Below are 24,165 nucleotides of genomic sequence, written 5' to 3'. Positions count from 1 at the left end.
AACAGCCATTTTCCACAGATGATATACATACATAAAAGACCTGAATGACACTATACACAAGTTATTGCAATTTGTTAGGGTAGTTGGCCAAAAGATCAATACACAAAAATCAGTTGCTTTTATATGCTATCAGTCACAAAGAGCGAATAGACTCTAAAATTTTCATTTGCAATGGCAACAACAACAAAAAGGTACTGAGGAACAAATTTCACCAAAAAATGTGCAAGACCCTTATAGATAAACTATAAAATGCTGTTGAAAGACATTAAAGTACTGAATAAATAAAAAAGATCCTCTATTCATGAATGGGAACACTCGATACTCTAAATATGTCAATAGTCCCCAAACTGATACACAGTTTTAATGCCACACAATTAGAATCCCTACATTACTTTTGGTGGAACTTGACGAAATGATTCTAAAATGCGTATGTGCTGGGAATCACCAATAGTCCTGATGAAGAGAAATAAGGTGGGTGTACTTGCTCATCAGCTATTAAAATAATTTGAAACTCTAAGAATTAAGACAGTATTGTCTTGGTGCAAGAATAGACAAGTTGACGAGTGGCATTGGGTAGAGGGCTTAGAAGGAAGAAGACTTACGTGTTGTATGACAGAGGTTTGCTGCAGTTCTGTGGGGAAAAGATAAGACCCCCAATAAACATGTCAGCAGAACGGGTCATCTTCTACTGGATTTGTCTGCCAGGCCTGCCGTAACAAAATACCACTAACTAGGTGGCTTAAGCAACAGAGATTTATCTTCCTCACAGTTCTGGAAGTTCAAGATCAAAGTGTTGGCAGAGTGGGTTTCGTGTTTTGTTTTGTTTTTAAAGATTAATTTATTTATTTGAGAGAGAGAGCACAAGCCAGAGGGTGGAGGGGAGCAGAGAGAGAGGGAGAAGCAGACTGCCCGCTGAGCAAGGAGCCTGATGCGGGGCTCGATCCCACGACCCCGGAAGCATGACCTGAGCCGAAGGCAGACGCTTAACTGACTGAGCCACGCAGGCGCCCTGGCAGAGTGGGTTTCTGATAAGACCACTCTCCTTGGCTTGCAGATGGTGCCTTCTCCCTGGGTTCTCACATGGCCTTTCCTCTGTGTGTGCACGCTTATCTACGTCCCTTCTTCTTCTTATAAGGACATTCATCCTAATGGATTAGGGCCCCACCTTATGACTTCATTTAAACTTAATTACCTCCTTCAAGGCTCCATCTCCAAATACAGTCACACTGGGGGGTTAGGCTTTAACATACGAATTTGGGGCGCCTGGGTGGCTCAGTCGTTAAGCGTCTGCCTTCGGCTCAGGTCATGATCCCAGGGTCCTGGGATCGAGTCCCACATCGGGCTCCCTGCTCGGCAAGAAGCCTGCTTCTCCCTCTCCCATTTCCCCTGCTTGTGTTACTGCTCTCGCTATCTCTCTCTCTGTCAAATAAATAAATAAAATCTTAAAAAAACATACGAATTTGAAGGGGACTGAAGTCAGGCCAGAACCCTCACTATATACCATTATAAAAAAATTCTATTCCAGATTGATCAAGGACTTAAATGCAAAGGCCCAAATTTTAAAACTTACTAAAAGTGAACATAAGACCAAGCAACAGTTTTCAGACATTGGACATCAAGAAGCTCAGGACAGCAATCCCTGAGATGATGAAACAAAATACTAGAAAGATTGCTACAAAGAGAGGAAAGACCACATAAAGAGAGGTCTAGAAATTTGCAGATGTTTCCCTTGAATCTTCAGAGGATTATTGATTCACTCATGTATGTGCTGAGAGCCAGGGAAAGAATCACCAAAAAGGAGCAGTGCAAATAACCCCCAGAGATTGCACAAGTGCAATGCAGCTAGAGTGGAAAAACCTCATACTACACAGAGCAACGGAGTACTCAGAAAGGTATTGCTTCAGGAATGGGGCCAAATCAGCCCTACCACTAAAGGTTGCTCTGGTCCCACCTAAATAAGCTTAAAAGCAAGCTTTGAAAAAACCAAACTGTTTCCAAGTAGCTTAACAGCATCCCAGAATAAAGTTCAAGAATACTTAAAGGAATAAAGACATCCAGCATGCACAATATGAAATTCACAATGTCTGGCATCCAGTCGAAATTTCCAGGCATTCAAAGAAGAAAAACAATATGTCAAAGAAGAAGGAAAATATGATCTATGATGAGGAGAAAAATCAATTAACAAAAACAGACCCAATGAAATGAATTATAGAATTAGTGGATAAGGATATTAAAATAGCTATCATAAATGTACTCCATATGTTCCAGAAGGTAGAGGAAAACATGAGCATGTGAAGAAGAAATATGAAAGAGATTTTTTTAAAAGACCAAATAAAACTACTAGAGATGAAAAATAAAGTATCTGAGATGAAAAATACACTAGATGGGGTTAACAGAGTTGACCCTGTTTTAAGAAAAGACTAGTAAAGTTGAAGATACTTAAAGATGTAGAATATAAACTATCCAAAATGAAACAAAGACCGAAAAGGAAGGAAAAAAAAAGAGAAAAGAACAGACCATTATGGGTGTGTGACAATGTGTAATTGGAGTCCTTACAGGAGAGGAGAGGTGGAAAAGGGAACATAAAAAGGAAGAAATAATGGCTGAAGTTGTACCAGATTTTATGAAGTATATTGGAAATTTATTCCAAATTTAATTAAAACTACCAGCAATTCAAGACACTCACTAAATATCCATCAATGGATGAATGGGTAAAGAAAATACAATGCACACACACACACTAGAATATTATTCAGTCATAAAAAAGAAGGAAATCATGCCATTTGTGACAATATGGATGAACCTTAGGGGCATTATGCTAAGTGAAATAAGTCAGATAGAGAAAGACAAACACTATATAATCTCACTTAAATGTGAAATCTAAAAAACAAAACAAGCAAATAAAACCCAAGCTCATAGATACATAGAGCAGAGTGGTGGTTGCCAGGGCTTGCGGGGGGGCACAAAAGAGTGTCAGGAAGTATAAACTTCCAGATACAAAATAAATAAGTCCTGGGGATATAATAATCAGTATGGTGACTATAGCTGATTGTATTGTGTATTTCAGACAATATTGTATTGTGTATTTCAAAGTTGCTAAGAGAGTAAATCTTAAAAGTTCTCCTCACAAGAAAGAAAATTATAACTGTGTGGTGGTGGATGTCAATCAGACTTATTGTGTGATCATTTTGCAATATATATATAAATATTAAATCATTATGTTATATACCTGAAACTAATGTCACATGTCAAGTATATCTCAATTTTAAAAAAAAGGAATTCAACAAAGTTTCCAAGGGTTCTTTCTTGAAAACTTTCCAGTTTTATGATGTTTTATGTACTCACAATAAGACAGCAGCTTGTAGTTGAGAGCGAAAGAGGGAGAAGTATACAAAATATTGGAAGTGGCAGGTGTTTCCTACTTTCTCAGAACAGACTTAAGGTAACTTAATTCCAAATGACTGCTGATTTTAGACTTGGAACAACTCCCACAGTTCATCTTATCTATTTCCTCTGTTTATAAATGCAAGCACCGAGAACCACGAAGTTAGCCAAGTTAAATGACTTGTCCAAGGTGACATAAAATATTAGTTACTGATATGTCACTATCACATAAATTCCTTGATTCTTAATCTAGAGTGCTTTCCAGTAAATCAGATGAAAGTTCCCTTGGGTTTTTTCTCACTAAATCTCTGTACCCTGGCAAACCATTCAGTACTCCCAACAAACAAATTGTCTAATCAAAATACTTATTTCAGAGAATAGCCATGGAAATATGGCTGTGTTTAGGGGATGAAGAATAGTCTGGTTTAATGGGAATATGAGGTTTGATTGAGGAGCAGTGAGAGAGAAGCACAAAGCAGTGGTTCTCAATGCACAATCTGGGGACCTGGGACACTTTCAAAGGGTCTGTGAGGTCAAAGCTATTTCCCCATTCGTACTGAGATGTTATTTGCCTTTTCACTTTCCTAAGTATACAGTGGAATTTTCCAGAGGCTACATGACCTGTGATATCACAACACATTGACTGCAGAAGCAAAGAGAATGCAGCTGTCTTCTATTAAGTGAGACATTTGAGAGATTTACCAAAATGTGAAACAACGCCACTCTCTAATTTTTTTCTTTTAAAAAATAGTTATTTCTCATAAAATGTGGTATTTATGTTAATCTGTAATGAGTTTATTGTCATTTAAAAAATATATAAATATTTTTAAAATTTCATCAGTCTTAATTTCTAATACAGTAAATAGTGAGAGATATAGCCCATATAAATATGAAAGCTCTTCAGGGTCTTCAATAATTTTTAAGAATGAAAAGGAATCCTAAAACAAAAATGTTTGAGAATCACTGTTACGGAGGATTTCTGAAACTACGTTGAAGAATTTGTCTTTCACGCACATGTGGCTTGTCACTGAGGAGTTTTGAGCAAGGAAGCACAAGATTCAGAGTCAGGCTTTGGGAAAAACTTAGCCTGGCAACCGGTGGGAAGATAGCGAAGGTGCGGATAAAGATAAAACGATCAGAAGGCTATCCAAGTGCAGTTGAGAAGCAGTGAGATGGTAGCACTAGAAAGGAGAAGCAAGTTAAAAGATTCAGCAGTAGGGGTGCCTGGGTGGCTCAGCTGGTGGTGTCTGACGCTTGGTTTTGGCTCAGGTCAGGATATCAGGGTCGTGAGATCAAGCCCAGAGCGGGCTCTGCACTCCACACTCAGGGGAGTCTGCTTGAGATTCTCCCTTTGCCCCTCCCTTTGCCCAGCCCCTCCCCGTTTGCCTTTGTGCATGTGCATGCGTGCTCTCTCCCCCCCTCTCTCTCAAGTTAATAAATCTTTCTTTCTTTCTTTCTTTCTTTCTTTTTTAAGATCCAGCAGTAGAATTTGTGGGAGAGGCAATTGAAGGGACTCAAAGGGCAGGGAAGAGGAAAATGACCAATATGTTCCCCAGCTGACTAGAGAATGGTCATAGGTACCATTAAACGGAAATAAGTGAGGAAGAGGACTTTTTTTTAAGGTGGTAAGACTTTACGCTCTCACATGCTAATCTTGAAGTAAAATTGCATAAGGCCACTGGAACTGATAAGAAAAAAGTAATTTGAAACTTTCAAGAACAGTGTCAGAGGGTTATTGGGGACACCCAATTTTAGAAGGAAAGACCAAATGATGATGAAAAGGAGGCATCAAGTGTAGACTACTCGTATGAAATCATTGCTGGGGCAAAAAGCACTTTATAGTGAAGTGGTTAGGGACGTGTGCTCTGGAGCCAGAATGCTTGGGTGTGAGTCCTGGCTCTATCTCTTTCACGTTGTGTAGTCTTAGGCAAATTAATTAACCTTAAATGGGGCTAACTATAGTATTTGCCACGGAAAGTTTCATGAAGATTAACGACGACGCCGCACGTCAAGTTTTAACAGGGAGCCAGGTATATGGTTGGCACTCAATAAATATTATTGTTATTATGCCCATCAAGTTACATTTCTATCTATTATAAAATATACATGTAGTAAGCCTGGGCCACTGAGAATTCAATTACTATTTATTACAGTCTACTCCCAAATATGTATGCTAATGGTAACATAACATGAGTATACAAATTCATCATTAATAAATGTTTATTGAAAACACAATGCCGCACATATGCCAGGGATAAGGAGATGAATGAGATATTATCCTTTCCTTAAAAGCTGATTTTGGCAAGCAAAATATAAAAAATTACACAGCAATGCAGGTCAGCCTGTGCCATGTTCTAAATATGTGATCCAGACTGAAGTGGTTCTGGAGTCTGAATGTTAGGGGAATCACTGGGGACAGAAACAAGTAGGAATGGACAAATTCTCTGGGGGTGAAGGCATTCGGAGAAAGAACAGAAATCCCAGATAAATGCCCTGTTAGAGTCAAAAAGAGGAACAGGAGTAGCTGGTGTCTAAAAAATGAGATTGGCTGGAGTGGGAAAAGAAGAATGAGTAATAGTGTCGAAGACAGAAATCTAGCAACACCTGGACTGGGGGAGGTCAGGGTCACAGTGCGGTGTGCCAGGAAACAATTTCCGCAAAAACAAACGCAAAACACAAAAAGCTTATAGGCTTCGAAACCTTTCTGGAGGTGTTAAAATATTAAACTTTCAAGAGCCCTTTCTTCTGAAAAGTGGGACTTAACCATTTTATTTTTCTATTTATTCTGCTGTATAATTGGAAAGTTTTCAATTTTTAAGATCATGAGCCTGTATCTCTTTTATAATTCAAAATATTCATAATTTTTAACAATCTGTGCCACGGTCACAGTGTTAAATGATCTGTCTCTGAGGAATAGGGGAAAAAAAAGCAAATATCTCGCACTTGTCACTCTATATATTTCTGCTTTAGAATTTCTTAGTGTGCATGAACTTTTTTTAATAATTTAAAGAATTTAAGACTTTCAAAATATTGTCACAAGGAGGAAAAACAAATATTTGGTGTTGTATTCTATGGTGTTCAAAGTTTAGCACTGAGCACGAGGAGACAAAGTCCCTGCCCTTGGAGAGTAAAGAGATAGGACATAACGCAAAAGAACTTCTGATCCTAAGTCCCACCTTATGTTTTGGGGATAAAGAAGGGGCCAGTTTAGTGGGAATATGAGGTCTGGTTGAAGAGCAGTGAGAGAGAAGGGCTTAGCAGTGGTGCTCGATGTGCGATCTAGGGCCCTGGGACCCTTTCAATAGCCATAGTCCTAGAAGCAGACATTCTTCATGAAAAGTTAGTGTTGTAATGAGGTGCCCCTTCTGCTGTATGGCCAAGAACAGTCCCTTGGAGGATACTGCTTCATCGTAACAGATGATTTACAAGACCCTCCAAGTTATGAAAATTTAAGGCAAACAGGCAGTCCTTGCCTGTGAAAGTTTGTGTGTAAAATGCATATGTTTTTGTTGTTTAGCACCATCTGTCTTTCCTTCTTATGTGCAACAGGGAGATCTCTTGTTGGGATGTGCTGCAGTGTCCCATGGCAGGGAAAGATGCCATAGCAGACTGAACCAGGCTTCTTGGGGAAGATGTTTCCAGTGTGACAGGAGGCTGAGGCTGGGTTTCCCAGCCACGGCACACCTGGAGCTCTGCTGAGGAAGCACTGGGGGAAATGGCTGAGCGGGTGAGTGTGATCTAACAGAGACGTGGCCCCAGAGCTCAGGCAGGGCCGCCGCGGGGTGATGGGAAGAAAAGAGCTGACTCAATAGGCATATCGTAGCAACCACGAGCAAGTTTCCTGACATCAGAATGTGCAGGACTCACCTGTGACTTCATGTGGCAGAGACCCAAGCCCCGGCATGAGTAGACGGGGCACACTTCCCGGTTTTCTCCTTCCTGGCTTTTGGCAGCGGGACCCATCTCCTTTGAACTGAGTTAATCCTTTGTGTTCCTGCCCAAGTAAGGTGGTGAAGGGAGGCCTTGGGAAACAAATGAACTTCCTGTCATGAAGGGCAGATGGGTGCTCCAGCAATAAATTGAATAAATAAAAGCAAGGCAATTGTGTTTGAACTCCCAGCTAGTAAAAAGGATCATTCCAGATACACTACTTGACATGGATTTCTGCAAAATGAGTCATTTCCCTCCTGGTCTCTCTTAAAATTTCTTAAATGTATTCCCACAACACCTGCAGTTAAGCCCAATGTTTCTGGGAATATAAGAAGTAAAGTATGCAGCCTACCTATGAGAACAATGGACACACAGGGTAATGGTAAGAGCTTTGAGAACAGGAAATCTGCATGTGCTTGTCTGGTTCTTTATGCCTCTTCTTACATACCAGCATGCTGCCAATTTGAAGCCACCTCACAGGACACTTGCAGGATCCGTTAGGATGACCGCCCCATGACACCAAGAGTTCTGTATTGCTCATTGACCTGCAAGAGGGCCTGGTAGATGTTCAGGAAATATTCACTGAACAAACATGAACGAGTAAGCTGATCCACATGAAAATATCCAAACACTACAATGTAGGGTTAAAGATTGACGAGGGTTAATTTTTGTCCTTTGAAACACTACTAGGAAGGGAGATGTTTTCTGGGAGAGGTTTGGAGAGAGGAAGGAACACATCAATACCAATACACGGGGGAGAAAGCTTGTGTGATGGAGAGCTTCAGCCTAGGTTCCTTTAAGTCAGATTGAGCCAAAGCACATTTGCTTACCGAACAGTGTCCTTACCTAGAGGAAACAGCTTCAGGGAAGGGGAAGTAAATCTTGATTTTCTGGGCCTGATACCAGATATTCTAGCACATTAAAGATGACAAAGGGGACAAGACCTTAAGACCTATTCCAAATTGTGTATTTCCCTCCCTCTGCGGGTTAGCCAGTGTGGAGTCATGTGTGTCCGGGAAGTAATAGAGGATGTGGGAAAAGAAGTTTCTTTCTCTGTAATTTGAGGAGCCACACTGTCAGGGAGGCTTGAGGTCTCAGGTTGATTGCAATGTCCAGACTCAGTGAGAAGAACTGAGTCGATGATAAGACATACCTTACCCAAGAATTCTTGTGACTGAGCATGTACTCGTAATAGTTGATTTCCCCAAAGAGTAACCGAAAGGGTCAGGGTAGCCTCTACTTCCCAGGAAAGAAGAATATTTTATCTTTGATGAATATTTGGTTACACTGTCAGAAAACTCCATTGCTGCAGTTTTTCTGGGATTTCATATAATATTTTTTCCTTTATGCTAATATCAAGAATGACCTAGTAAATCAACTGTATCTTGCTGCTTTTGGTGTGGGAAGAGTTTTTGAAAGGTAGAATCTTGCAAAGGTACAGGTCTCTCTGGCCTGAAAAGTTTATACGTCATTCAGATCTGCAAAATTGGGAATGTCAAAGCATAGGAATTTGAGAGACTGGAAGAACAACAGGCTTCAGAAAACTTGAGCAGGGAAAACAAATACATTTAGGGCTTATGCAGGCCTGGATTATCACTACTGTGAAAGTAGGGGTAAAACGTAGCAGGCAATTCATTTTATCATTTATACACATTTCCTTGTTAGGGAAAGAACCATTTAAATGTGTGAAAGCAATTTTGCTGAAGGAAACTGGTAGTGAGATTGTTCTACACAATTAGCATTATTGACATTTTAAAAACCTATGTGGAATAAAGTCAGGTAATTATAATATGCATTTGTCATACTTTTCAGTTTTGATTCAGTGTACTGCTCTATTTTTTTTTTTAAGATTTTATTTATTTATTTGACAGAGACAGAGAGAGACACCGAGAGAGGGAACACAAGCAGGGGGAGTGGGAGAGGAAGAAGCAGGTTTACCCGCGGAGCAGGGAGCCCGATGCGGGGCTCGATCCCAGGACCCTGGGATCATGACCTGAGCCGAAGGCAGACGCTTAACTGACTGAGCCACACAGGCACCCAGTGTACTGCTCTATTAATGAACGTTTCACCATAAACAGTATAATGATCTCTTAGCAACAGAAACTGAAACAGAACCCACTCATTGAGTCTTCTACCTGAATTGAAATGAATACTTGGGAAATTAACTCATTTACAAATATGTAGTGAGCACCTATTATGTGGCAGATCCCATGCTAGGTGTTTTGAACACATTGCTGAATAACACTCAGGCACTTGCCCTCAGGCAGTTCATAATCTAGTGAGGAGATGCACACACAAAGATAATTCATGGGGCACCTGTGGTGGCTCAGTCGGTTAAGCAACTGACTCTCGATTTCGCTCAGGTCGTGATCTCAGGGTTGTGGAATGGAGCCCCCCATGGGGCTCCACGCTCAGTGTGAGTCTACCTGGGATTCTATCTTTCCTTCTCCCTCTGCCCCTCCCCCCACTCACCCATGCTCTCTCTCTCTGTCAAAATAAATAAATAAAATCTTAAAAAAATTTAAAGATAATTTATAAAAATAGGTAACACAGAGCTCTTACCAAGTGCCAGCCAGCACTATACACAATTCTCACAATCTTAGGATCTAGGGCCTATTAATCCATTTTATAGATGAAGTGAAGACCATGAGTTTCTTGCCCAAATTCACAATACTTATCTGGCTCCAGAGCCCTGGACACATTCCTCTGCTTATATGTGGTATATACCATGATGACCACAGATGCAGTATTATAAACACACACAAGTAGGGCTTTTGACTGGGTTGGAGTTAACAATGAGGGAAATCTTCTTAGAGGAAGTCAGGCCAGAATTAAGCCCCCCAAAATGAGGGTGTGTTCAGTGATGGTTGAGAGGAGGCAGGCTAGAACCAATCATGGAGAGCCCTGTGTACCTTTCCGTGGAGCTTGGGCTCTTTCCTATATTCAGCACACTTCTTCTGAAAGGTTTGAAATGGGAGATAGCATGGCCAGACTTGCATTTTAGACAAATCTCTCTGATGGTTTTGTAGAGCAGTGGATTTCAAATGTTAGCATGTGCATCAGGATCACCCTAAGGGCCTGTAAAACAGATTTCTGGGCTCCACTCCCTGAGTGTCTCACTCAGGAGGCTTGGTATGAGGTCTGAGGATTTGCATTCCTAGCAAGTTCCAGGCGATCTTCTGTGGCTGCAGGAACCACATTTTGAGAACCACTGTTGTGTAGGATGTTCCTGAAGGAGCCTAGGCTGGAGACTACTTAGGAGGCTATATCACTAATTTAGGAAAGAGAAAAGGAACGTCTAAAGTAAAATCTAGAACTAAAATATAAACTCTGTGAGAGCAGGGATTTTGTCCAATTTTTTTTTTATTTTATATTTCCAACACCTAGATTAGTGCCTAGCATGTGATAGCGCTCAATAAACACTCACTGAATAAACAAATGAGTAATAGACTCAGGAAATACTCAGGAGAGGAAATCAACACTACCTGATGATATGGGAGATGAGATAGAAAACACAAGACTGATGTCCAGGTTTCTAGTTTGGATGACTATGAGTGATGCCATTGACCATGGCAGATACTCCAGAGTAAAGGGCACATTTGGAGGGAGGATGATGATCAGTTTGAGATATGTTGCTTGTAAAGGTTGTGTGAGATTTCCAGGAGAATATACGCATTAGACGGTTAGATGTGAGAATCGGAAGATCAGAGAGAGCTCTGGGCCAGAGATACCAGTTTGGAAATCCTCTGGTAACTAAGTAGATAGTAGTCAGAGCTATGAGATTCTTGAATGAAATCGCTCAAGGGGAGTAGATATGGTCAGAAGAGCAACGAGCTAAAAATGAAACACCAAATTTTATGGGACAGGGAAAGAAGGAGCTCACGAAAAGAGGAAGAAGGAAATGGTCAGAGAGGTAGAAGAGAATGGGTGAGTTCAGTGCTTTGGGAGCTAAGGGGTTTTATCCATTTGTTTTGCTTTTTATTATATAAAATTTAAAACACAAGGAGTAGAAAGAATAGTATAATGATTTCCCATAGAGCCATCAACAATGGTCAACTCATGGCCAGTCCTATTTCACTTATTTTTTTTTAATCTTATTTTACTTGTATCTCTACCCACTCCCTCCTGCCAACTAAACTATTATTTTTGAAACAAAATAGGTGTCATGTTGGTTCATCAGCAAATATTTCAGTAGATATCTCTAAAAGATAAGAGCTCTTTTGAAAAAATATCATAACAATATCATTATCTCAACAAAAAAGTTAACAATTCCATAATGTCATTAAATTTTTAGTTAATATCCAAATTTCCTCAACTGTCTCATAATTTGGGGGGGGTTTACTTTTTTTTTTTTCTTTTGGTTGAAGCAGGAGCCAGGTAAGATCTGCACAATGCAATGAGTTAATATGTCTCTTAGATCTCTTTTAAATGACAGCATTCCCCCGCCCCGCCCCGCCCCACCAGCCTTCTGTTTTTCTTGGCTAGTTATTAATTGAAGAAACTGGGTCCTGTAGAATTTCCCTCATTCTGGACTTTGCTGAACGTCTCCATTGTGTCATTGAATATATTCTTGTATCTACTATATTTCCTGTATATTGGTAGTTTAGATCTAGAGGCAAGGCTTGACCAATTTTTGTTCCATTTTTTGGCAAGAATACCCTCACAGGAGGTATTGTGTCTGGTTACCTTTCTTTTGGTGAGATAGCAGCCATTGATGATTATTATCTAGATCCTTTATTTGATTGGAAATTACAATATAGTAGTAGTATGATTCCATCATTCTTTTTCATGCATCCCTTTTTCATTTGTTAATGGGATTACTTTTATAAAGAGAAAGTTTCCCATATCACCTATTGGTTACCTGGAGATATTGTCATATAAGAAAGGCAGAATAAATGCATCATTCTTTCTTTTTATTTACCGGGTTTCAATATAAGTTGGTTCCCTAGCATCTAATGTGATCAAATGTGGGATGTTTCAAAGTATTATCATAAAGTCATTCATTTAAATATTTTTGTGTATTTCAATCTATTGCAAGTATTTTATTGATGTACAAATTGTCCCATCTTTGGCTTACAGGAGCTTCTTTAAGTCCATTCTTGAGTTTTCTGAAATAACGCCAGGAACAAATGCTAGCTTCCTTGCTTTCTGCTATAACAAGATGATTCACACAGTCTATCTTATACATTTTTTACTCCAGATCTGGGATCACTTATTTCTCAAAAAACGTTCCAGTTTCTTTAATGGACGTGGTAATCAGAGACCACAATTTGGGAACCGAAGGTGCTCATTGCTATTACATTGGTAATTATTTCTAAGATTTTTTTCCTCAAAAGAGCCAAGCAATATGTGTTTTTAGACAAAATACCTCATAAGTTCATACTGATGTTCCCAATTCAAAAATAAGATCAAAGCATTTGTAGTTAAGTCATTTGAATTCTCAGTGGCAGTATCGTAGCCAATGAGGCTTACCCAAGGCGTGATTATTGCTAATTGAATTTGCATTTGTATTGCTTTTGCCTTATGCTGAGAGTCTTGGTTTGCAACAATGTTAAAATAATTATTTTTATTACAATTTCGGAATAAAAACGCCAAATATTATCACTAACAATATGACTTATGAAAATAGTTTGATTTTTTTTTTAGTTATTTTTGTCCTTAGATTATATCCCACTAAGTATTTACAGTCAGATTACTGTATTTGTTGTCATTTGAAATATTTCCTCTCTTTATGCCACAGGCTTGATTCACAGTTAGGCTCATTTGTTCATTTTGATTTTAGTTTTTTATTGTTTCTTTTTAAAAAATGTCTTTGCTTTATAGTTAGGCAAAACATTCCCATGGTTCCAAAGTCAAATCTAAAAACATGGTATATTCAGTGAAATCTAGTTTCTATTCTCATTTTCTCCACTTTATTCTCTCCCCTATATATATATATTTTTTAAGTTTTGGTTTATTCTTTCATTTTTGTTTTGTTATTAGCAAATATATATAGATATATATTCATATCCCTCCACTTTCTTAAAACAGATAACATACCTACATTGATGAAAACTATACATACTTTTCTCCACCTTACTTTGTTCACTTAACAATATATCCTGCAGATACATTCATGCAGCATATAGGAAATAATCTTAATTCCTTATTACTGTTCCAGAGTACTCCAGTATGTTCATTCAACTAGTTCTCTAGGAATGGATATTAGCATCGTGGCCAGTTTTCCCAAAGCCAAAGCTTTTGAGAGTGAACAAATGATGAATAGTGTCTAGTGAATCTGAACCATCCAGCAGAAGACAGACAAACATTCATTGGATTTGGCAATATGAAGGTCAAGGAAATCTTAACCAGGGCTAGGTTGTATATACACAACTTTCCCAGCAGTATGCAGTGGCCCTAGCTTAGCAAGAATAGTTTGGATGCCCTAGTGCAAACTGAAATCAGGTTATAGTGGGTCACAGCGTGAATGGGATCTAAGAAAACGGAGACGGCAGGAAGTATAAACCGCTCTCTCAGGAAGTTTGGACAAGAAGGGACACAGAATAGATAGAGAAATAAATAGAGAAATATTGGGGAAGAAGAGTGGTTTTATTTTAGTGGCTCTTTTTTGTATGTTTATGAATGGTTGTGTAGATGTGTTTCTAGAATGGAAGATATTAGAAGCACATTTATTGTTTGGGGGAAGGGGCCATAAAGAGGAAAAGTTAACACAAGAAGGAAAAAAAGGAGTTGCTGGTGGAGAAACTCTGTAATTCTTTATTTTTGAAGAGAAGACTCAAGGTTGTTTAGAGTGTGGTTGGAAAATAGAAATGTGTGACAAGCAATATATATATCTGTATATCTCTATCTATCTATCTATATCTATATACATATACCTATCTCCTAAAATTTACAGGAACTCAAGTCACCATGAAAAGGTAACTTTCCCTGGCCCAATCTTTGTCCTCCTGAAACTTATAGTAAATGAGGTGTTTATCCTTACTGCAGCATTCTCCCCTCTTTGGTCCATCGCCATCACTAACCCCTAGTCCAATCTACCATTTTCTCTTGCGACCACTGTAGAAGCCTCCTCCCTGGGCTACCTGATTTCACTTTGGATTCTTCTGTTGTTCTCACTTTACTACAGAGAAGCCAGGAAAATGTAACCCAAATTCTGTGTCTTCCCTGCTTAGAACTATTCAATGACTATTTCCTGTCACACTTCAAATAAAATCCAAAGTCGTTATGAGGGGCTCCAAATGACCTATAATTTCTTCAGCTTCCTTCTCGTTGTCCACATCTCACCTCAAAGTTCTCCCCTCAGGTAGGTCCTCTCTGGCCACCCTATCTAAAGTAGAACCCTGGGGCGCCTGGGTGGCTCAGTTGCTTAAGCGACTGCCTTCGGCTCAGGTCATGATCCTGGAGTCCCGGGATCGAGTCCCGCATCGGGCTCCCTGCTCGGCGGGGAGTCTGCTTCTCCCTCTGACCCTCCTCCCTCTCATGCTCTCTGTCTCTCATTCTCTCTCTCGCAAATAAATAAATAAAATCTTAAAAAAAAAAAAAGTAGAACCCTGGGACGCCTGGGTGTCTCAGTCTGCCTTCGGCTCAGGTCATGATCCCAGGGTCCTGGGATCCCGCCCCGCATCGGGCTCCCTGCTCGGCAGGAGCCTACTTCTCCCACCACTGCCTGCCGCTCCCCCAGCTTGTGCTCTCTTTCTCTGTCAAATAAATAAATAAAATCTTAAAAAAAAAAAAGTAGAACCCTGACCACTCCCTGAAGCTACTGTCACACTGCCCTGTTTTATGTCCTCAAAGCTTAAATGATCACATCTTAACTTACTTAGTCTTCCGCTGTTCATTGTCTGTCTCCCCAATTAAAACATGTGCCAACCCAGAGTAAAAGCTGCTGTTCTTCAGAGTGCCTAAAACTGTACTGCCCCATAGTAGGCACTCAACAAACATTTCCTGACTGAATTAATATTGTTCTTTGGCTTTTGCCAGGACCCTCTATAGTCATCTTCCCATCTTTTACTTATTATTTTCTCTCCTTTGGTTTTGCACAAGGCATTTTAACTCAGCAGTTATGGCTTTGAAGGTCCATCCAACTGCAAAAACTTTGAAATGGATAAAATTTGAGTTTGAACTCCTGAAAAACAAAATGCAAACTTTAGGGGACTTTATTTAGGCAGAGTGGCGTATTTCTGTGATAAACGGGGAAGAAAAAAAACCAACCAACCAACAAACAAAACGTGATCACTTTGTCTCAGGTGGAAAAGGGCAACATTGGGCTTCTTTTGAAGGATGAGCTAACTGGGTATATGCAGAGTAGACGATACAGAGTGAAGTAATCCTCTAGGAAACTAGAAGAACATTCTGTGAGGGAATGACCTTTTTGATCCACAGCTGTGCAAGTAAATTGCAGCCTGTGGGCTGTTCCACTCTGCTGATGCCTGAGACTTTCCAGTTTGGAGGTAAAATATTAGCAAGCCAATTTGGCCACAAGTCTATGGCTAAATGTTGCAATACACTTTATAATTAAGAAAGATCATATTTTGAGTTCCATCTGTCCGACTTCTGGGTTTGGTTCTGGTTTGTCTCCATACTCAGGACAGGAAACAAATGTTATTTATTGACCATCCTCCGAAAAATCCTGGACAGAGCTCAAACGTGGTTGGGTCAGTTGGATACCCGAGGCTTCTAGATTGATCGCTACTGATCAGTGTTTTTATTTTCAAATAAGGATCATCATCTCAACTGTGGCATTTGAATAACATTAGCCACAGTAAATCCTACAAGGCAAGATTTTTAAAAGAAAAATCTTTTAAACAACAACAACATAAAGCCCCCACCTACTATCTTCAATTATATAATGGACTTTAAAGGTGACAAAACAACACTAAAAATTTCTGTCCTAAAATGTACTATCCAGAGAAATAAAAACTTAAAGGAAACTTTAATGTAAAATTTCAAAGGCTTTTTCTTGCCCATTTATCACAATAATAGAAAAAGAAAAATCTAAGATACATTTTACAACTCTAATTCACATGTGACTTTGTTTCTGGTGCTCATTTCTAAATAACCTAAATTCTATTTTAGAGGCAAGAGCCCTAGGGTAGGGTCATGTTCACAAGCCCTTGAGATTTTCTTCTTGTTTTTGGCTCAGCTCCTGAAATCATTCTTCTTATTGCCTCCTTCAAACCAAAAGGAAGGCATTCTTTGTCCCTATCAGTGTTGTGTTTTTAAGGGCCTGTTTGTGTTCAAAAGAAAAGCAGAAAAGACCTACCTGGGGAGTCTCTTCTTTAAGAGTGAAAAACTATTGATTCTTCCTCATAACCGGCAGGAGAAAATGTTCCACTTTACCACTTTACTCTCTTCCCAGGAATACATTTTGGAAGAAGAAATTATTTTAAATGATTTTTTGATACCTCGGTGAAGTTATACCTTAGCTTAGAAAAGCTGCTCTGTCTTAGGCAGGGCCTGATCCCACACTTGCCTCAAATACAAACAGAGGGGCTGTTTCTGCATGTGTTTCTGCACAGCTTACCAGAACAGACTATTTTTTTACGCAAAACCTTTTCAAGTTCCTGAAGAGACATTTACAATATTTTCATGCCATCCCTGACTAACTACCAAAGAACAACTTGTACGTTCTCTGAGGAAATATCAAAACACAATGTAAGTGCATATGCCCAACATTTCTATAGAATAAAGAGAGGGCGATTATTAATATACCAAGAACTTCAAAAGATTGCCTGCCTAAGTGTTCACAAGTCTTAGCCATTCTAGTTGGAAATAAATGACAAATATAATAAGGCAAAATAAAAAACTTTCTGGGACTCCTAGTCACCTATCCAATATTCAGTGGTGTGCTGATAAATGTTTGACAACTGGCTTTTTTTTTTTTTTAAAGGCCTTAATTTGTGGTGTTTGCCAATTTTTGTGGTGTAAAGGCTCCCACTGTGACCAATTTCAGGCTATCGTGGTGTTTAACAACCGGCTTGTTAAAACAAAAACAAAACAAACAAACAAAAAAAACAGCTGAAAATTTAACCATCAGCTCTCATAAGCCGGTATGAACCATGTGGAGCACATCATTGCATTCATCCTTCTCCTTCTTCATCACTAGCAGAGATACCATCTGTTGTGGCAGTTTTCTAGGATTAAAAACAAAAGATGACATTTCCCAGCCATCTTGGCAAACAGAGGGGGCCATATGACAATATTTACTAATGAGAAGTAAGCAGGTGTCCTGGTAGTAGAGATGGCCTTACCGCAGATGGTGGTGGTAGTGTGTGTTCCTTAAAGGGGCTCCGGCCTCAGTTTACCCTTTTTGTCCTTGTCCTTTTCTTTTTCCAGCCTGGAATGCAGACATGATGACTCGAGCCCCAGCAACCATTTAATAATCAACAACAAGGGAGAGGACAAGGAAATCACAGAGATCTCGGCCCAGATATCTTTGAGTTGCCTTCCCACCTCTGGAATTCCTATTTCTGATCTTCTTTTTGCAAGAGATAAAGTAAATTTATTTATTGCTTAAGCCACTGACATTTAGCTTTCGTGTTAAAGGCAGCCAAATCTAGCCTTTGAACTTGGGCAGACTTGCCAGTGGATGCGGGCTTAGTGAAGAGAAATCGTTACCAGAAGCAAAACTATTTAAGACTTTTTTTTTTTTTTTTGAAATCGGGTATTCGTTAAAACTTAAAAACTGACCAGTCTACTAAATATTTTGTCGGTATGAGTCCATCTAAAACACTTGACTTCAGAGGCAGAAATTGCGCCCAGCCTGACTACCTTTATCAAACACATACAATATACCAGATACCAAGCCTGTTGGAGGCATTACATGCTGTGTGACCTTAGACAAGGCACTTCACATCATGCTGCTTCATTTTCTTCATCTGTAAAATGGAGATAACATGATACCTATATCATTGGGTTGTTCTGAAGGATAAAGGAGTTAATAACATGTATGTAAGGTGCTCGAAACAATGCCTGGAAAATTGGAAACACTCAATATGTATTAGCTATTACCGTTATCACTATGGTTCCCCACAAACCCTATTCAGTAGGCGCTGATACCACCAGCGCATGAGGATAGTGGTATCTGTCTCATAGCGAGGCTCTCAGACTGTAAGATGATGCCTCTCAGGTGTTTACATTGCTCCAGGTGAATGCTCGGTAAACTCTAGCTATTATGAATTTGATATATAACAGCAGTGGAATGTGGCCCTTTTCATGAGATTTGTGCCAAAATATTGTGTCAGTGAAGAGGGAAAAAAACTAGCCGTTTGTGGGAGAAAAGGCTAGTCATTATTCATCCAACTCTACAATGTATTGTGGGGCCTCATGATATGTATGTAGTTAATGAGTCGAAGGACGAGTGCTATGTGACGTGCGACACATAGCTACCGAGAGCATGGGGCACAGCATGAGGAAGGGAGCAGAGAAGGCCTTGGGGATGAAGTTTTGGTATGGAGCAGAGATTACTCTGGATTAGGAGGCCCAGAATTGGACTTGATTCTACCATTTACTAGTTTTTTGACCTTGGGCAAATTATGGAACTTCGCTAGACTTCACTTCCTTCATTTGTTAAGATGAGGATTTTGAGATCAATAAACCCATCCATCCCAGCCTTAAGAAGTATTTTTGTTTGTTTGTTTGTTTGTTTAATGGCTAGGAGATGATGTTGGACCTTAAAGAACAGGTGGAATTTTGAAAACTGGAGATGCTGGGATCATATAGCAGTATGAACAAAAAAAAATTGGAAGAATACCATTGCAAATTTGCCTGTGTTTCTGTGGGAGAATGAAGGAGACCAGGCAGGAAAATGTGGGTCTGGGTCATACTTCAAGGGACCTTGGGTACCAGGCCTCAGAGTTAGAGTCTATTGGGAGGCACTGCTGACCCATTGAACTTCTTGATCAGGGGAATGACATGGACAAACAACTCCTTGTAGGAGATTATTCAGCAATTAGAATGATACAAGGGTCACTGGAGGCATGGAGAAGAGTCTGAGGGCCACTGTAGAGGTCTAGGCACAAGATCCAAGTACCTGGGGGCAATGGGAAAGGAAGGACGTGAGATCATTTGGAGAAAGATATGAACATCTTAGGGAAGGAATGAACCCATGGAAACTTCTCCCCATATGATTACCTGGCAAGGAGTAGATGTAACAAGTCAGCAGTTTAGTGTGGGGGCACAAACTTGGGTCTGAACATTTGTTAGAAATATCAGTTGGAACAATAGGTAGCAAACTCATAAAATTGGGGTCAGTCTTTGTTAATAATGGTCAAGTTAACAGAGATCAGGTAAGCAGAAAATGCTGTCTGTATTATATTTTAGGAGTTCAGTAGCATTAATATTCACTGGGAGGCTCTGGGGAATAACAGCATTGAAGTTCTGTGCGGCAGGCAAATGGAGGAAGAAATAGTCTTCCAGGGCCTGTGTCTAGATGCTGTAAACACTGTCCTGCCTGACCCCTGCCTGGAAATGGGGTCCCAGAGAATAATTCTGCTAAGCAAAGATTATAGAACATCGCACAACCTTCAGAAACTGTGGAAATTCCTATAAAATTCTGTCACAATAATAATTACTATAAAATGTTCACACAGAACTTGTAGCGTACAGACTGTTAAGAAACTCTTAGAGGGGCGCCTCGGTGGCTCAGTTAGTTAAAGCGTCTGCCCTCAGCTCAGGTCATGATCCCAGAGTCCCCAGATTGAGCCCCACGTCAGGCTCCCTGCTCAGTGGGGAGTCTGCTTCTTCTTCTGCCCCTCACTCCACTCATGCTCTCTCTCTCAATCTCTCTCTCTCAAATAAATAATAAATAAAATCTTTAAAAAAAAAAAAGATGTTTTTTAAAAAACAAACTCTTAGAAAAAGGGCTAACAACTTTTTTGCAAATTCTTAGCATTTATAATTAGAAATTTTAAATTAGAAGTTTAAATACACTTAAATAAGTAATAAATTAGAAATTCAGACTTGGGAGCGAAGGCAATCATGAGAAAGAAGCCCTACTGCAAAGTATGCCCTACTTTAAGAAAAACACCAATTGGAATTTTCACCACAGTTCAATTAGATATTTATTCTTTCAGCAAATATTTGGGTGTCTCCTGTGATAGGTCTGTGTAAACTTTGGGCATGCAGAGGGGAAACAAGTAGACACAGTTCCCACCCTCATATTACTTAGAAGGCAGGTAGGGTCTTCCCACGGATATACAAAATAGCATGCCTAAACACATTCCTAATCACAAGCAGCCAAAAACTCTGGAGGAAAAGGTGTGATGAGAGAATAGAGGGATTTCAACATCAAAAATTCATAATTTGCACTTTTCCCCCAACTCTAGTTATCACTGGAACATTCCTGTTTAATGTCTGGAATACCGCACCAGTGATCCTTGGTGGGCTCACTCCAGGGAAATTGATTCATTTAAATTCACTTAAGGAGCTGTTACACAAATCCTACATTACACTTATTTTTCTATTGAGTAGAACCATCTCTTAAAATAAATTCCTGGGTTCATATTTTGAATATTTAATATTTGCAGCCAATTTTAAGGGCTCGCCTTATTATAAATGATTAGTGGTTGTTTTTTGTTTTTGTTTTTTAAACAAGGTAGCTCAATAGCATTATTAGTTTGTCTTCAGTTCCTTGATACCTCCTTTTCTTTGAAGAACTTGTCCTTCTCCCTGCCTTAGCCACCCACTTTCTCTGGTCACACTGCTAGATCCTGGCATTTCCCCAAACTTCCCCAGCTCCATAATTTCAAGCATCCCATTCTCAGACTGTTCCCAGTATTTGGGAGTGGGTCCCAACTCGGGCAATCCTTGGACTCCATGGGACCTTCAATCCATTGATCCTATCACCTTTCCTTTGTTCTCTACTCCTTTATGTCCTCACCTCCCTCCTTCCCACAGCCCGCCACAGTCACTCCTCTGCCCACACCCTCTGCTCTCTGGCCCTCTTTCCCTCCATCACACCCACGTGCAAAACCCTAGCGCTGTCCCTTTAGGCCGACATGGCTGGAGAAAAATCCACAGCCCTGCTGACTGTGGTCTTGCTTTAAATTCATGGCCACTAACCTCAAATGGGCACTTAAGAGCACTGCCTGGCAATCCTACCACATTTGCCTTGTTCATTTGCTCTCAAACTCTCCCAGAAGATAACTCTTTCATATCTGCTTCTCTCTCTCCCAACCTCCTTAGTCTCTCCCACCCTCACCATTCTCAGGAAGTAGGGTCCGTGGCTATTTCACCAAGATAAGAGAAGCAGTAGAAGAGAATTTCCCTATGTTCCCGCCTCTGCAGCCACTGGCTGGTGCACCTGGACCCACACACTCTCTTCCCTCCTGTGCCTAGCTTCTGCCTGTGTCAGTGACCTGGCCTCCTGGCTTTTTGGCAAATGGGTTAAGTAGACTGAGGTTCAGGGGCTTTGCACTTGCTCTTCACTCTGCTTGGGAGTTCGGAGACCCTCCTCCTAGATCAGTGGCATGCCCCCTCTCTTCTTCCAAGACCTCTTATTCGGAAGCTTTACCCTACCCCTATAGAAATAGCAACCTCCCCCATTCCCAATCCTTTCTACCTTGCCTCTTCCATCCCATGTACCACCCACTACCTAGCATATTTGTGTATTTATTATTATTTGTCTTCTTTGATGAGAGCAGGGATTTTTATCTGTGTAGTTTGCTACTATATGCCCTGTAATTAGAACAGTGCTCCACTCATTCGTTCGTTCATTCATTCATTCATTCAACAGGTGTTTAATAAGCTCCTACAGGGTGCTAGATACTACTCTAGGCTCTGGGAGAATAACAATGAACAGAACAGACTAAAAGCCCTGCTCTTTTGGCTAAGAAGGTAGTTAGGTAGTGATAGGGAAAGAGGGTTATAAAATACGTGTGTTTGGGAGGGGTGGGTAGAATTTTAGATAGAGTGGCCAGGGTAGGCCTCATTGAGAGTGGAACACTTGGGTGAAGACCTGCGGGAGTTGAGGGAGGGGAGGAGATAGCTAGTGTGGAGGCCCTGAGGTGGGACTGTGCCCAGGTTGCTCCAGGACTTGTGAGGAGGAGGCCAGTCTGACTTGAGGAAGTAGGCAAGGGAGAGAGGTAGGAGACCAGGTGAGAATGGGAAAGGAAGAGTCAGGAGGGCAGATCAGGTAGGGTTTTGTATACATTGTGAGAACTCTTGTTTTGAATGAAATGGGGAGCCAAGGGAAGATTTTTTCATACAATGATATTAATACACAAGCCATATTCAAGCTTTGACAATTGTCCCAATAATGTCCTTTTAAAAAAAGTATCCAAGTTTTTATTACCATTTAAAGAAATAACTTGACAAAGGGCAAAATCAAATTGCAAAGCATGTATAGTATTCATAATTATCATTTGTGGCTACTAGGACTACTCTAAGAAAGGTCATGTGTAGGTTAAAATGTAATAATTTTATAATTTTTATAACATAAAAAAATAAGTGTTATCATGTCATTTTATAACTTCCCCCACAGTCCTGGATGCAATCAAGGATGACACACTGCATTTAGTTGTCATGTCTTTTTTAAACAGCTTTATTGAAATAACATTCACATACCATGTAATTTACCCATTTAAAGTGTAGGATTCAATGGCTTTTAGTATATCCACAGAGTTGTGTAACTACCATCACAGAATAATTTTAGAACACTTTTTTTTATCTCCAAAAAGAAACTCTGTAACCTTTAGCTATCACTCCTCCCCAACTTCCCTACTGCCCCAAACACAGGCAACCACCATTCTACTTTCTGTCTCTATAGACAGGCCTCTTCTGGAAATTCATATAAATGAAAGCATCCAATACGTGGTCTCTGTGTCTGGCTTCTTTCATGTAGCATAATGTTTTCAACGTTCATTTGTGCAGCATGTGTCAGTATTTCATTCTTTTTAATGACTGAATAATGTTCCATTGTGTATATAGCACATTCTATTTATCAGGAAGGGGTTTTGTGCAGAGGAGTGACCTGATCTGAGTGGCATTTCACAAGGCTCACTCCAACTGTTGTTCCAAGGAGCAGAGAATGATGAACTGTGTCAAATGATGCTTTTAGGGAAAATAAGATGAGGCCCAAGATTCGACCAGTAAGTGCTCAAATAGTTTAACGAAGAAATTAACTGAAATATTCCGATCTATAGTTTATAAATGGTATTTTATGTGTTTTATGGGATTTGTTGCATTTCCTTTGAATAACTAAACATGAAATGCAGAAATAAATTAAGAAATAAGAATTTAAAATAGAATGTGGGCATGTAAAGGTCCATGAACAATTGGAGAGTACTATTAACTTACCTCGGTCTTGGATATTTTCTTTATATTGATGGTAATGATTCTTTGGGTTCATGAGAAATTTATTCCTCAGAGTAATTATTCCTCTCTAAACATAACTCAACATTATGGTAATTATCCAAGATTTCATGCCAGCTTCCAGAGAGCTAGCCAAGGGAAAAATTAATTCTTACAAAAAGATATGCTCAATGTCTATGCAGATTAGATGAGAGCCAGCTTGTTTTTATTTTAGGGGGTTGGTGTCATATAAAAGATAGTAGAAATTGGATCAAAAATTGAGTTCCATTGTGGCATCTGTCATTATTTGGAACAACTAGGTTACCTACTCGAATCATTAGATACTGAACTGGCACAAAGCACATTTATTGCTTCGGGGTTTGGTATAAGCACATGCAATAGTACCAGGCTATCCAATTCTGGGTACGTGCAACTGCCGGCGCTCGCAGAACATCGGAAAGTTAGTGAAGGGCAATGGAAACTAGACATGAAAAGGGGAGCCTCGAAAGATAATTGTCAAAAACGCACTCCACGTTTAACGATAGGGTTCGGAGGGCGCGG

The 24,165-nt window shown here is 39.9% G+C and overlaps 1 pseudogene; it reads left to right on the top strand.

The window, feature by feature from the left end:
• Positions 1–12,750: 12,750 nt before the first annotated feature.
• On the top strand, positions 12,751–12,899 carry LOC145720395 (U4 spliceosomal RNA; annotated as a pseudogene).
• Positions 12,900–24,165: the final 11,266 nt, after the last annotated feature.

This window comes from Leptonychotes weddellii, chromosome 2, assembly GCF_054177405.1.
Source record: "Leptonychotes weddellii isolate Sample4059 chromosome 2, ASM5417740v2, whole genome shotgun sequence".
In the NCBI taxonomy this organism is placed as follows: domain Eukaryota; kingdom Metazoa; phylum Chordata; class Mammalia; order Carnivora; family Phocidae; genus Leptonychotes; species Leptonychotes weddellii.
This window is presented reverse-complemented; position numbering and strand designations above follow the sequence as displayed.